This window comes from Tachypleus tridentatus, chromosome 9 (assembly GCF_004210375.1).
Source record: "Tachypleus tridentatus isolate NWPU-2018 chromosome 9, ASM421037v1, whole genome shotgun sequence".
Classification (NCBI taxonomy): Eukaryota; Metazoa; Arthropoda; class Merostomata; order Xiphosura; family Limulidae; genus Tachypleus; species Tachypleus tridentatus.
The window spans coordinates 116,141,336-116,157,464 of NC_134833.1; positions in this window are offsets into that span (position 1 = coordinate 116,141,336).

Here is a 16,129-nt window from a genome sequence, read left to right on the forward strand (position 1 = left end):
TACTACAAGACTGAATAAGAACCGTGTCAATAAGACTACCGAGGTACAAAACAATATCAATGAAATAATAAAACAAGAAATAAATAAGGATAAATTTCTAAGTGTAAGGATCAATAAGCCACATATCTATCTCTAAACTCAATAATTCTAACCTGAAATACAGTTATGCCATATAGAATAAGAAAATCCATTTGATATACATATGTTTTGACGCCTATTGCTAAACTGTGGAAAGGAAAAACTAGATTCAAAATGACCTAAATGTGCAGCTCAGTCAGGCAGCAAGACTTTAACGGTCAGGATATCCTCTCAGCTACACTGGGACACAAGACAACAGTCGTCAAAAGCAGACAAAGAAACATTTGATATAACTCAATATATGTTTAGGCAGTCTGACCTTGAACTAAAGAAGAGACAATCAATGAAAAACGAGAAGAAAACGAAAGCTAGCAAGGAAGTAACCAAGAAAAGTTATGCAGAGCAGGTTAGATAAGTTAACAGTTTTCTTGGACAACAAAATGAACTTGTTATTTTATCTTTTTCTTCAGTGTGCAATTCCTCTATTTGAGCAAGCCAATTTGATATTGCAAAAAGAAGAATCTTGCATACACATTATGCATAGAACTCTGATTACACAAGTTAAAAATATACTTTTTAGATACATCAAGCCAGAATATCTTGAAGGCAACATCACTGAACTTCACTACAACAATTAATCCTTACACAAATCTGATGAGGCAGTTTATATTGGAAATGCTGCCAAAGAATACATTGTTAAATATGAAAAGGACCTGGACCTGATCAGCTTCTACACCAGTGTCAAGAAATACTATATTGCAGCTACAAATGACATGATGAAACATTTCCCTCTAAATGATGAACTTCTATTGCTAAAGGACCTTTTTGATATGTTTGTTTGAATTTCGCGCAAAGCTACACACGAGGGCTATCTGCTATAGCTGTCCCTAATTTAGCAGTGAAAGACTAATCCACCGCCAACTCTCAGGCCATTTTTCAACCAATTAATAGCGGAATTTATCGTAATATTATAATGTCCCTACAGCTGAAAGAGCGAGCATATTTGGTGGGACGGGGATTCGAACCCGCGACCATCAAGTTGCAAGTTAAATGTCTTAACCACCTGCTTATGCTGGCCCAGATAAGTCGGATCAACAATATTACTCAATCGAGAAGACAAATTATTATTGTTAAAATGGTCCGGCATAGCCAGATGGTTAAGGTACTTGACTCTTAATCCGAGCGTCGCGGGTTCGAATCCCCGTCACATCAAACATGCTCGTCCTTTCAGCCGTGGGGACGTTATTAAGGTGCGGTCAATTCCACTATTCATTGGAAAAAGAATAGCCTAAGGGTTGGTGGTGGGTGTTGATGACTAACTGCCTTCCCTGTAGTCTAACACTTACGGCTAGCGCAGGAAGCCCTCGTGTAATTTTGCGCGAAAATCAAAACAAACCAATTATTATTAAAAGGTACCGTGGGAAGCATATCAGACACAATTTGAAATACAGTACTGTGCAAAAGTGTTATTATAAGGAAATATATTGTTATTCTTTCAATTTTATGGGAGTAATTATTCCATGCCATTAAAGACTGTAAATATCAACACTATGACAATGCTTCACAGATTCCTGTTGACAACTGAATGAGCTAGGGTGAGAATACTTACTATTTTTTAGAATTTTCATATAATTGTATCAAGGGCATGTCATAAAGGTTGTGCTTGAATGAACGTAATGATCAATTTTAGGGTCTGAAATAACTGTCATGGTATACTCCATGCAGTGTTTTAATTATATAGAAAAAAGCTAGCATATGTCAGCAGAAATCAATTTAATAGCTCTCTCCAAAAACACCTTGATAAAACAGTGTTTAACACTATATAGTAAGTTTTGTTGCCTTGTCACGATTCCCCGGAAAAAAAGGAGTAGAGAATTATCAGTAGAACAGAGAGTTTGCGTAAAAGTTTTACGTGATGCTGGTTGGACTCTGTGATAAAATGCTGCAGGCTTGAAATGCTCCCCAAATAGTGTTCCGTAACCCCTAGATCGTGATACTGAAACACGTAAAATTGAAAACAGAGAAGGAAGAGGCAGAACACCTAAACTCAATGATAGTGATGTTAAGTATCTTCATTTATGCATCCTTCAGGACAGAATGAAGACCGCCACTGATTTCAAGCATGAGAGAAACGACCATGTACCAAATGACAGAAAAGTGTCCAGATATATAGTATCAAGAAGACTCAATAAGAATGGAATAATTAGTTGTGTAGCAGTTAAAAACCTTTTATTGATCTACACATGTTGCAAAGAGACTGAAATTTTCTAAAAAGTACAAAAAAGATGGATTGTTGTTGATTAAAAAAGTGTTACAGACGAATATGTCCAAGTTTGAAATACCTGGTTTAAAGTTTCAAAGCGTACGTCCAGCAGAAGAAAGGTGAAAGCTACTTATTTCAATGCATAGCATCTACCACGAAGTAAGGGGGAGGCAGTGGTGGTTTGGGGATGTGTTTCTTTTGAGGGTACATGATATATTTGTAATATAGATGCATAATTGACCAGTAAAAGTACCATCAGATACTGATCCGTAATTCTTTACCCAGAGGTTTGCTTATTATTGGTAAAGGATTCTAGTACTAAAAAGACAATGACCCCAAATACTTATCCAACCTATTCAGAAATTACTTAGCTAAGAAAAAAGCTGCTAGAGTCATTCAAATGATGTATTGGCCACCACAGAGCCCTGATCTCAACCCAACTGAGCAGACTTGGGATTTGATAGATCATTAATTTGGTAAATAAATAGTATTTGTAAATAGACTTTATGTGAGTGTATTAGAGACATCTGGAGTAAAGCCTCAAAAGGACAATTTAATTACATATGTTGTAAACAATGTCTAAAAGACTGTCTGATATTTCACTTTTGATTTACTTTCCATTGTTCTCTGAAAGCTGCAGGAAGATTAATTTTTTACTTTGTCCTAATACTTTTGCACAGTACTGTAATTTCCAATTTGAATAAATGCGTTATTAAACAACAAGGTATATTTATCTTATTGCACCTTTAAACAACATCAAGTAACCTAGTAATAGGAAATGATAACCAACAAGCATCAAGAGATGCCTTATAAAATCTTTTGAGTTCATGCCAAAAGGAAGTATTGGAAGCAAAGTTTAGTCACAGAGTAAGTAGGGAGGATGGGACATTAGCTGTACTTACCCAAGATGCAAAAAGATTTTCCTTATGATCTTACCTGGATATTCTCTTAAAATGGTGGATTTGCTTGCACATGACCAATTTATGGGTGCTATAGTGGATGAGGATATGTTAATCGGGCTGAACCAAAGTAGATGTACATCTTTGAAGAAAGCTACCCAGTTGGTTATATAACTCAAATCAATTAAAGACACAAATAAACAACTAAAATCACCATCCAGAAATGATGGTATTGCCAGATCAGATAGAAAAAAACATCAACTCTTTCAGAAAATAGTCTAGCAAAAATCAAAAAAGGATTAATTAGGCAAATAAATTTACTTTGAATGAAAAATCAAAGTAAGCCACAAGGTAACAGGTGCTTCAACATTACCTTAAAAGTATTTATTGCCGGAAATCGCAAACAAAATTACTTAAAAAGTATGTCAGATGACCGTAATTCTTATAAATGTGAAAAACATGCACATGACAGTTAAGACTGTGGAAATTCAACAGATGATAATAAACCAAGAAGTCGATACCTATAGAATAGCTCATTGGCCTCAACCACATATACTGAAGAACAAAGAGCTAATCAAACATCGAAAAGGAAATATTAGTTTAATGTAAGTGGTGACTTTATGCTGAGAATACTCCATTTGCTTCAACCTAGACGCGGAGCTCGTTTCTAAAGAAACAATCCACTTACAGCTTTGCAACCGGTTACTGACAGTGATTCTATAGTCACCTTTATGTGACCCAATGAAGGAAGTTTTAAACCAGGACTAGACAGTGGTGAGGGCCAGGTTAAACTAAATGCGAACAAAACAAACAAAAAAAGAGAGAGAGAGAGAAGAAATGAAACGTTTAGCATAGGAAATGAATATAGTAGTCATAAAGGTAGTTTAGTTGTTACTATTGCAATGTTAGAAGTATAAGAAATAAAATACAGGGTGGCCCGTAAGTCCCTACCCATCCATATGTTATTATGTTATATTCAATTACGCATGCATTATAAATTTGTTTCTTTCTCTTCAGAAAAATATAGCCGATGTAAGTCCATTTACACTTGAAGAGCGTATTGTGACAAGTACGTGGGTACATGAGCGCAAGAATACTGGTGACACCACACAGATACACTGGATACATAAGATATATGGATGGGTAGGGACATACGGGCCACCCTGTAGATTACTCCAGAGCACTGGTAGGAATGAAGAATTTTAATATAAATGGAATAACTGAAACATGGTTAAGCATAAATGAATTTGATAACAGAATTTTCATGGAAATACATGGTTACAGGCTAGTTAATAGGGATAGAGTACTGAGAGGGGGAATGGTTTTGTATGTAAAATGTAAGTTACATTCTGTTGAAGTTGAGAATATCGAACATAATAGCAAGGAGATTGAATCCATTTAAGTTTCTATTAGTGGATATAAAAGAAACACTTACAGAATAATAAATAATTCTGATGAATTTTTTGAGAAACTTTAAATTGAAAGAAGATTTCAGCTGTTAATAAAGTCATAATTATGGGTGATTTTAATTTTAGGCATATAGAATGGGAAATGCTAGTGTGAAGTCATGACGAAAAAGGGTTTTTGTAAACTGTTTCAGATGGCTTTCTTCACCAGTTGGTCAAGGAACCTACTTGAAACATTGCTGTTTTATATTTATTGTCAACTTCAAACATAGAAATGATCAAGAGGGTGAAGATTAGGAACACCCACTACATAGGGAGACAAGAAATAAAGATATTTTTGTTACCATTTCGAAAAAGCAAATTTTGAAGGGATATGACAAGACTAAATTGTGAATTGGGCAGATGAGTTACTTGGAGACACTGAGCAGATGTAGAAAAATTTGAAAGATGTTTTTTTTAATATTCAAGGTAAATATATTCTGTATAGGAAGAAAATGATAGCTGCAAGTAAAAGCCAAGTTAGCTCATAAAGAGTTTAATAGATAAAATTAAAGAAAAGCATCATAAACTTAAATTGACTGGTGTGACAGAGGACTTAGAAAATTATAGAATACTATGAAAGTTGATCAGTCTCTAAAACCATCCAAGAAGTGTGTTGTTACTAGAAGTAGCGCAAACAGGATATAAGGTACCAACAGGAATATTGAATAAAAGTTTAAAGAGGTTATAATTGAATTGTATAGGTTACTGTTTAGGTCACACTTGGAATATTGTGTTCAGTCTTGGGCTCCTTTATGATAGGTAATGAATTGTTGAAAAATGTCTAGAAAATAGTTACTGGAATGGCGCCTGAGATGGAGGAATTGAAAAAAATAAGAGTTAAGGGGAATCTGATTGAGGTATTTAAGATTGAAAAAGGAACTAGTAGTTCTGATTCATCATTGTTTTATACTAAACAATGAGAACAGTAGGAATATGGGGCACAAATATAAATATTGATAGGGTAGGAGTCATCTTTGGTTAAGAGTTTTATTTTTCTAACAGGGTGTTTGGCCTTTGGAATGGGTTACCTTCAGATATTGTGGAGGCAGTAAGTTTAAGAGAAAGCTTGACAAGTAAATGAATGATAAGAGCTGGCTTTAAGATCATTTAAAAATTTGTTTATTAATAGTTTTAATTTACTTTAGAGGATGGAAAAGTCAAGATGAACCAATAGGTCCCATGTTGTCTCAAAATGTTATATTAAATAATGAAAAGTGTTCTGGAAATTGCCTTAGGGGATGAGGCAAGAAGATGAACTTAGGCGATTAACAAATGGCCACAAAGCTCCTGCAAGAAAAAAACTGAAAGTCACTTTCACTGCTGGAAGGTTCTTGTGATAATTGAGATAGGTATATATTGGTAATTAATTATATGTTAGACTAGCTGCATGTATTTTCCCAATCTGTGATCAGCAAATCACCTTAAATTGCATGACAATTACAAAATCAGTAGTATAACCACCAGTGGCAAGAATGGTGAAATATACATAAACTTACAAAGAATAAATCTAGTAACTGAAACATAGTAGAATTAAAAATTCCAGCTTGACCTGAAGAATTATCGGATGGAAGAAGTCGCATGGACCTGAAGAATAAGGATATCATCATTAGGCCCATGAATACAAGAAAACGAAAAAATGTGGGTCAGGTTTGGACAGAATATTAGAAGATATGAAACTGTACAAGCACCACTTCCACACCAGTAGTAATTACTCAAGAAATACTGTGTGGAGAGTCTGATATCAAATCTTCACATAAGGGATTCTTACCACCTCATTTGCAGGTTACCTGACCTAGTCATGAAATATTATGATACATTTACTAGGCAAGAGAAATATCTCAAGATTAATATTCAAGATGCAGCCCTCATATGGCTATATTACACCTCGATGTAAAACAGACATAGACTTTGAAAGAAGTAGAAATTATGAAAGAACAATGTGTAATAGTTTGGTTTGTTTTGAATTTCGTGCAAAGCTACACAAGGGCTATCTTCTATTAACAACACACTTCTTGGATGGCTTTAGAGACTGATCAACTTTCATAGTATTTTATAATTTTCTAAGTCTTCTGTCACACCACCCACCATCAACTCTTGGGCTACTCTTTTAACAACGAATAGTGGGAATAACCATCAGATTATTATGCTGCCAAATATGTAATAGAATATGGATACTAGTTTTAGGGTATTATTTATTGCACTTGTGAAGAAATAATAAGACTTGATTCTGTGTAAACTACCAGAAGGTGAATGAAGTCATGATGAATGATATTAAGGACTAACTTTATATACTTTTGATACTGTGTGAGTTACAATGATTTTTAACATAGGAACTAAGGAGTGGATGCAGCTGAGTGTTGCACTCAACAAGTGCAAGTTGAGAAAAGACAGGCTTTTCAATATAAATGAGTTATGGCAGTTTGCATTACCATTCAGTTATACAATGCATCTACTATGTTTGAATGAGTAATGGAATGTGTTTCCCTAAACTGCCCTGTAAAATTATACCCATCCACTTGAATGATATTTGAATAATGTATGGAATACATTTGGTGGGCATAGTAAAGTACTGGATTGATTAAGGAAAGAGAACCTTAAACAAAATTCAAAGTACCGTGAAATTCTCAATCAATAGGTGAGTTTTATGGAACATAATCAGTGGTGGATTTCCCAACATCACAAAACCAGTGTGGGGTGAGAGGATTTGATGGCTTTTTGTAAACTCATTGTCTGATATAATTTATCATTTATATATACTATTAGAAAAGACCTAACAAGTTTCAAGTTTTCTTGGACTGCTGATTATGAACAAGCATTCAACAAACTGTAAAAGAGAAATGGCCACTACTCCTGTATTAACATACATACATCTTGAAGATCCACTTATAATGGATAAAGGTGCCCATGATTTTGCAATGGCAGCATTATCACAGGTACATAAGAAAGAACATTCTATGATTACCAACTATAGCAAGGTAATGAATACTGTAATAAAGAAGTATCATACAACTAAGAAAGAACACATAACCATCATTTGATTCTCAAATCATTCTAATTACTACTTTTATAGCTGAAAGTTTTGCTTGATACAAAGACAATTTTAAAATTTTGAGAACAGATTGCTAAAGGGTAGTGTGTTACATATCTTCCTTTATTCTTTGGTGGAAGATGAAACAGAACTAGAGACCATGGAGGAACATGTCATTCTTGTTAAAGAACCTGGTTCTAGCACATTGCACTTTCTGCTTCAAATGCAAATAAGTATAATTGAATTTTTAACATTCAATGCTGTTCAGCTTGACAATTTATTGGCAGTAGAATGTGATGCAACAAATATAAATGCATGTAATCATCTGGCACCTAAAGATTCATCTTAAACAACTTTGATGATTGATGTCTTTTAGATATGAACAAATTTCTTGGTACTTTAGTTTAGACATTAGGTGAAGCATCTGTTTACCCCAAATACATTTTCAGAGCCAATATGGAAGACACTGATAGCATTACATATCCCTTAAGTTGTTTATTTTTGACTTGTTATGATCCTGATGTCCAAAAGTTGATTTTTATAATTTTTAGCACTGATCAAAAATATTTGTAAGAAATAGCACATGCAACTGCATCATGGCATTGAGTGTTTAAATGTCCTTGTAGCAAGTAAAATATGGTCTGTTATTCATTCTCAGTGATTTGAAACTGCTAATGGAATTTTTCAACTCTATGTTTCAGTTGCAAACATATTAGGAAACATAATAACATTTGAAACATACAGGAGGTGAACAAAAAAGGTATAGTAAATTAATTATTTGTACCTCTTGTACAAATAATTAATTTGCTATACCTTTTATTAGATAACAGAAAAATGTGTACTGTATGTTTTTAGAATGCATTCAAGGATATTTGTTCAAATACGATCCCAAATTCTAATTTTAACACTGGCTTTTGGAACTACCTGAACTTTTCATAATCTTAGTTACAAATTCTCCTAAAAGGTATTGTGCACCTACTTTAGGTTCTTAGATCTTTTTATTCCAATTAGCCTACAAAATTATCATTTTGAGCATGCTGATAAATGACAGACAGCATATTTGGGAACTTGAGCTAAAGAAAGTCTTGGCAGCAAGACTGAATCCCTCTAAGGATCTGCAGAAATATCAGATCCCTGAACAGAATTTTGTGCAGTTGGTTATATAATCTCATCATTTGGGACTCAGAACACAGATGCAGGCCTATAATGGCTATAAACATTGTTGAAATATCCCTCACAAATTTTGTTGATGACTCAGAAACACAAGTGGTTCAACATTTAAAACTTCTCTGCCATACATAAACTATTGAAAGATGTATCAAACTTATGATTAAGGCATCAGCAGCTGTTTGTGGACAGAAACGGCAAAATATATTCAAGAAGGAATTAAGAAAATTGGCTCAAAATCTGATTACAGTATAAACCAGGAATGATTGGGTAGTTGGGCAGAGCCAAGTATAACTCACTGGGAGTCACTTCTCTTTGGTGATTTCTGGGTTATTTTGAGAGCCTAAATGTCTTAATCATGTCTGCATTTTTACTTACGTAGTAAGTAACATACTCATTATCTATGTATGTATAATTTTAAAGTCACTATGGATCCTCAAGTCATACTACTGGAGAATGTAATTTCACAACAACACATTTCTAATTACTAGTCAATTTTTCCATCCAAGTCATTTTGATTGCACATTAAAATAATTTCACCCTATATGTTTGATCCACCCTAATACACAAAATGCAATGAGACATAGAATCATCATGATCAAGTACATGACTTTACTAAAATAAACTTGGATCAATTAATTTTATGATGAAAGGTCACTGTGATGTGAATGGTGTTAAAACTAAACTTCCTTATGGTGACATGGTGTAACTATATAATCCATGTCATAAAAGAAGAATATCTGAAATTTCAAGCAGATGTGAAGGACCTTGTTCTGTCAAAAGAACTAGTGATATGGCCCAAACCATTGGTCATTCATTATGCTTGTCTATGAAAGTACACTGATAAGAAAACAATCAACTGATAATTTCAAAGTAGACTTCAACAAAAAAGTATCTAAGGTATCTGTCATGACAACTTTCAAGTGTATCATCAGATATGGAGCCACCTGATAGAACTCTTTCAGAGACAAGACCCAAGTGTTGATAAAGGTCCAGTGGCCTTTACACTTTCATACTATAACCCATACAAAACCATCAAAAAGACTTGTCAGTCCAGAAACAGTAAATAAGTAAGAAAAGAATATTTTGTTCTGTTAATCAAACTGTTGAGCATTTAAATAAATTTAATTGTTGTATTGTCTATACTTATGGATATTGATGTTAATTGCCAATATTACTTTACAGTTAAATTTAAGTTTCAGGTACTAATGTTTTCTTGAGTACCAGGATTTTTTAAGATACCCAATCCAGGGAAGAGCAATATTGTAGGCTATTATTTATTAAACATTTTAATTATTTTTGGCTAGAAGGAGTTTTTAGTATCTTATGATGGACATGTTTTAAAGACTAGAGCTTTTTATAAAACACAAATAAGGCAAGACTAGACAAGATATTTGATTGATTATTCAGTTAGCAAGTTATATCAGTGCCAAAAATTTTCAGTTTCTTTTCAATGAAGTACCAGAAATATGAGAGATTTGTATTCAAGAAATAATCACCCAATAAGTGGAATTTCTACTTAGATATTATTTATTTGTGAAGCTTATATGAAACATGTAATCACAAAAATAAAATACTTTTATATCATTGTATTCAAATTTTTTACCAAATATTACAAAAGCACCCCCAAAAAAATTAAATTTCAAGGTATAAATGATCAGTTTGGGTAATATCCACCAAAGCTACAAAACCTTAAAATAGTTATACATTTTTCAAATATTCTCCATATCAGGTGATTGAACTTTTTTTTTAATTACTGGGTTTGTTGGTTCAGTTCTTTTTCTTTTTGGTAATAGTTTCCTCAAAATATTTAATGTGTATCATTGTGATACATAAATCTGTTTCAGTTTACAGAAAAGGCATTTTACACAGATTAAAATAACTAAAGATTGGAATGTTATAAATTATTTATCAGGAGAGAAGTGGAAACACACCACAGACCTTGGCTCAATACTTCACCCTATAAATGATTGTACCAACAAGTGCTTATAAAAAGAAAATGAAAAAAAAATCACAATCCTAAAATCCTTTGCAGACAAATTTGCAAGTTCTTTTTTTCCAAAAATAATACACCTTATACAGTTTGGATGTTTGTATAAAAAATATAAATAATTAATATTTGCCAGTTTTTTCCTTTGATATTTTCTTGTTCTCCATGACTCTGGAAGTTCTGCAAATTATCTTAGTGACTGGCACCAGAAACAGCTGTTTCCTGTGATGTTGCAGCAGCACAAAATTAAGGGATTCTACATTTAGTGGACCCTGATGAGCAGCTTGTGAATTGGTACAAACTAAGATGATTTGTTTGCTTTAAGTGTTACCAAAAGTACATGGTTTATGTAACTACACAATGTATATGGTAATTATATTTTTGTGGTCTGCAGCAATTTCTTATATCCAATTTTATTTATCCACCAAAACATCTTTGCATACCAAACACAAGACAACATATGGAGATAAGTTGGAAGTATTTCATTCATTATTAATAAATTACATAATTTAATAAACATTCCAAATTAATTATAGTTGGTTGGTTTGGTGTTTTAAGACACAAAGCAACTAGGTTATCTACACCAAACATCTGGTAAAAAGTTAAGGTAAAATTATTAAAATTGACAAAAGGAAAATAAGGTAAAACAATGTTTAATTTTGGATAAAATTATTAAATCTTACAATTTAGCAGTTAAATATATTTCTGTTGGAATTGTAATTATCAACTGCCTGACTTAAAGTTTTGAGTTACTGACGTAAAAATTTCAAATTGAACTAGATGCTTTGATTATTAAGGGGAATCACTTTATAAAAGTCTAATGAAAGCATTAAATATATTAATGTCAAAACATTTCTAAGGTGGAAAGTGTCACCATCACCAATGATACTGTCTAATGTTATGGATAAACCTTTGGACAAAACATGTTTAAAATGGTGCTGTTGTTGAGAGTTGTAATGATGGCAAGACAGTAAAATGTGGCTTATTGTGATCTGAGTGTCACATGGACAACACATTAGTGCATCAGTCCCAGATAAAAGAAAACGATGAGTTAAAAAACTGTGACCAATGCATAGTCTAGTTAGAAATACTTCTTTCCAATCCTTAAGGAAACAAGTGGCCAAAGTCAAGTAGAGGGTTTTATTTGGAAAAGTTTGTTTTCATGTTGCTTACTCCAAGTTGACTGCCAACTGGCACAAAGCCGAGCCCTGAGAATGGAACAGGCACACAGGGATATTGCCAGAGCAGACAGGTTTTGCTGCAGTGTTGACGAGCCCATTCCCACGAATACAAACGAGGCCCAGAATTCAGAAAAACTGGACAGAAGTAGATGTTAAAGAGAAATGGGCCAGTCGGTTTTGAATATCAGTGAGAACAGGGTGTGAACTAGCATGAAGTGATTCCAGGGCCAGTAGAGAACTAAGCGAGTCAGTATAAATAGTGCAATATCAGTACTGCTTAGCTTCTATGTGATCCAGGGCAAGAGAAATGGCTTACAGTTCAGCAGTGAACACAGAAGCTGTAGGGGATATTGTCAGCACAACCACCGAACCACAACAAACCATGGAAAAGCCCACACTGGCACCTGATTTTGAACCATCTGTACAAATAGGAATGTAAGGATGGTTCAAAAGATTTTCAGCAAATAACAGACAGTATTTCCAATTGGGAGTGTCTGCTTTTTTTAGATAACTTGAAGATAGGTCACATGTGGGGACTATAATAAGCCATGGTAGGATGGGCTGACCTGTGGATACAGCAATGTTATCCAAGGACAGGCCTAATTCATCCAACTGTGTCTGGATACAAAAGCCAAAAGAAGCAATTGCAGATCATCTGTTCTGTAAAAACAAGCCCTACTGAGGAAGGAAAACAACCCCAGGTAGGATGCTATGGCAACAAATGAAGTTTCTAAGCATTCAGTAAAGACAGTTGCAAATGGTAGAAGTGCAGACAAGGTTCGTGAGACTCCACGTATAAGCTCTGAACTTGGGAAGTGTGGAAAGCCCCAATGCAGAGCCAAAGCCTCTGATGATGAATGGAATCCAGCATCTTCAAGGCTGAGGTCCTAGCAAAGCTACAGACCAGTGTTCCATAGTCGAGTTTTGATCAAATAAGAGCATGATATATCTTTAGCAAAGAACATTGATCTGCTCCCCCACATGGTGGAAGAAAGGACATGGAGGATGTTCAGTGCTCTTGTACATTTGACCCATAGCTGCTTGATGTGTGGTATAAAGGTCAGCTTACAGTCAAAGATAAGCCCCAAGAACTTTGTCTTAGGGACCACAGACAGCACAACTTGACTGATAAGGAGTTCAGGATCAGGGTGAATACCCCATTGGTAGCAAAAGTTCATGCAAAGAGTTTTAGAGAGAGAGAAGTTGAAACTGTTTGCTGTGGTCCACTTCAGTAAATGATTGAGGGCAGTCTGTAGCTGCCGGTCAGTATACCTCATGTTTGACGACTGACATGAGGTGTGAAAGTTGTTGACACAGAGCCTGTTTGCAACAGTAAGAGGGAGTTGCTCAGTGATGGCATTTATCTTTATACTGAAAAGTGTGACACTCAGGTATGGCATTTTGCGAAACCTTCATGTCGCATCATAAGCCTTCTCAATGTCAAAGAATACTGATATAAGATGCTGTCGTTTGAGAAAGGCTTCTCTGATTGATGTTTCAAGTCAAATCAGGTTGTCCATGAGACAGTTAGTCAATTCAATTGGATGGTAGATTGAAGGAATCTTGGGATCCTTCCCAGGCTTAGAGAAAGGGAGGACAATAGTCTGGTGCCAGACATCAGGAAAAACATTCTCCTACCAGATACAGTTAAAACAATTAGAAGAATAGCAAGACAAGCAGGAGATAGATGGCACAGAATTTCATGGTGTATATCATCAGGTTTGACTGATATATTACCACACCAATGAAGGGCCAGTTTGAATTCCACCAGTGTAAAGGGGCATTTATAACCACAGAGACAATCAGCTCGAAAGGAAAGAGGCAATTGCTCTCCCTGAGTCTTGGTGCCTAAGAAGGTGTAGGATGAAGCAGAAGTGCTAGATACCTGGCAATCAGAGATCAAGATCGTGAGGGGGACAGAATTATATTGCCTAGTGACCTTTTGAATCTTGTCCCATATGACTTTAGAACGAGTGGAAGAAGAAATGCTGGTTGTGAACTTAATCCAACATCCTTCTGGCTTTGACATCTTACTAACCGAGTATGTGCATAGGCCTGATGGAAATCGATGCAGTGCGAGAGTGTGGGATACCTACAAAAAGTATCCCAGACCAGTTTTTGAGCCTTCCATGCCATGTGGCATGCAGGATACCACCATGGACAAGGATATTGTGGAAAATGTGTCAAGGTTTGGGGAATACATTGAGCAGCTGCCTGTATAATAGTCAGTTACTGCTGCCACACAGTCGTCTAATGATGGCTTACAAACAATGGCAGGATCAAGTTCTGTGAGAGCAGTGAAAGAGGGCCAATTTGCTTGATTCAGCTTTCACTGGGGCATGCAGGCCAGGTGGCATTGACTACAGTCAATCTCTCTAAAAATTATAGGAAAATGATCACTGCCTCATGGGTTATTGTCAACTCTCCATGAAAAGTGGTAGAATATTAAAGGGGAGCAAATTGAGGGGTCAATTGCAGTAAAGGACTGATTAGGTGCATGAAAATAAGTATATAAGAACCAGTATTGAAAAGAGAAAGGTTGTGATCAGAGAGCATATACTCTATGAAGTGACACCTCCCATCAATATCAGTACTTCCCCAGAGAGGATGATGTCCATTAAAGTCCCCAGGATTAAAAAGGGAGACAACTATTCAATGAGAGCATCAAGGTGTGATTGATCATAGGTTTCTCCAGGCAACAGGTAGAGAGAACAAACAGTGATGGCATGACCCAAAGAAACATGGATGGCTATGACCTCCAAGGGTGTGTCGAGTGGCAAATATAGGGTGGGCACATGCTGATCAACCAACAGTTCCACCACTCCATGCATTCGTCCATCACACAGCCTGTCATTTCTGTACAAAGAAAACTGACAAAAGGTGATTGTATCGGCAGGTTTCAGAAATGTTTCCTGTCAGGAAAGACAAACAGGATGGTAGGAAGCAATCAGTGCTTTGATGTCATCCAGATTAGAATGTAAACCTCGACCATTCCATTGTATGAAGGTGGCACTTATTATTTATGTGTAGGCGAATTGGGTGGAGAGTCCTTCAGTTTATGACCATGTCTTTTTTTCTTTATTGTCTTTATTCAAGGAAGGTCTGTTGACCTCTATGGATCCTGCCAATTGGGCAGGTCTTTGTTGTTGGAAGAGGATTCCAGCAACTGAGGACATGAATGAATGATCGTTTTGCATCTTGGGGTGGGAGGTGTACCCAAAGAAATGCCCATACCCAGAATCAAAGGAAGTGGATCTAGGGGTTTGCTGAAATGTACATTAGAAACAGAGATGGGCGTTGATGTTGATTCATTAACTTGTTTAACCATGGAGTGTTAAAAGACTTTTCATTTGGTTTGAGAACGATACTTTTGGAAGCACACTGTAGTAGTGTGATGAAGTGGAGCAGCATACGTGCAAGGTGAAGTGGTGGACAACAACTTTCAAGTCTCAGGACAAGTAATGTTTAGAATCATTTTTAAATGCTGCACCTCTTTTTCTTCCAACCATTTAGGAGAAGAATAAAAGGACAGGTGAGAACCATTGCAATTAATGCAATGAGGATCCATTTCACACTCATAGGCATCATGGTCCTTGCCACTGCAATGAGCACACATGAAGGAACCAAGACATGATGTTTTTGAGTGACCAAACCACTGACACTGGAAACATCCGAGAGGGTTTGGAATGTATGGCTGTATCTTGAAATTAAGATAACCTGCCTTGATGGTGGCAGGTAGATGCAGTGATGTAAATGTTAGAAAGAGGACATTGGTAAGCATCATAATTCCATCTTTGCAAGTGGAGATATGCCTCACTGCAAAAACTCCTTGGGTAGAGAAACCAGTGAGAATTTCTGACTCGGGGATGTTCTTCAAATCTCTTTCAATAATAATTCCTCGTGAGGAATTCAAAGTAGCATGAGACATAACCTCAATCAGTACATCTCCAATCACCTTTGAATGCAAGAGGAGTTCACTGTGTTGAGATGTGGATGTTTCCAAATATGTCACCAGAATGAAGCTTTTTCACTCACTTTGGAGAACCAGCAAGTCCTTCTAGTCCCTTCTGAATGA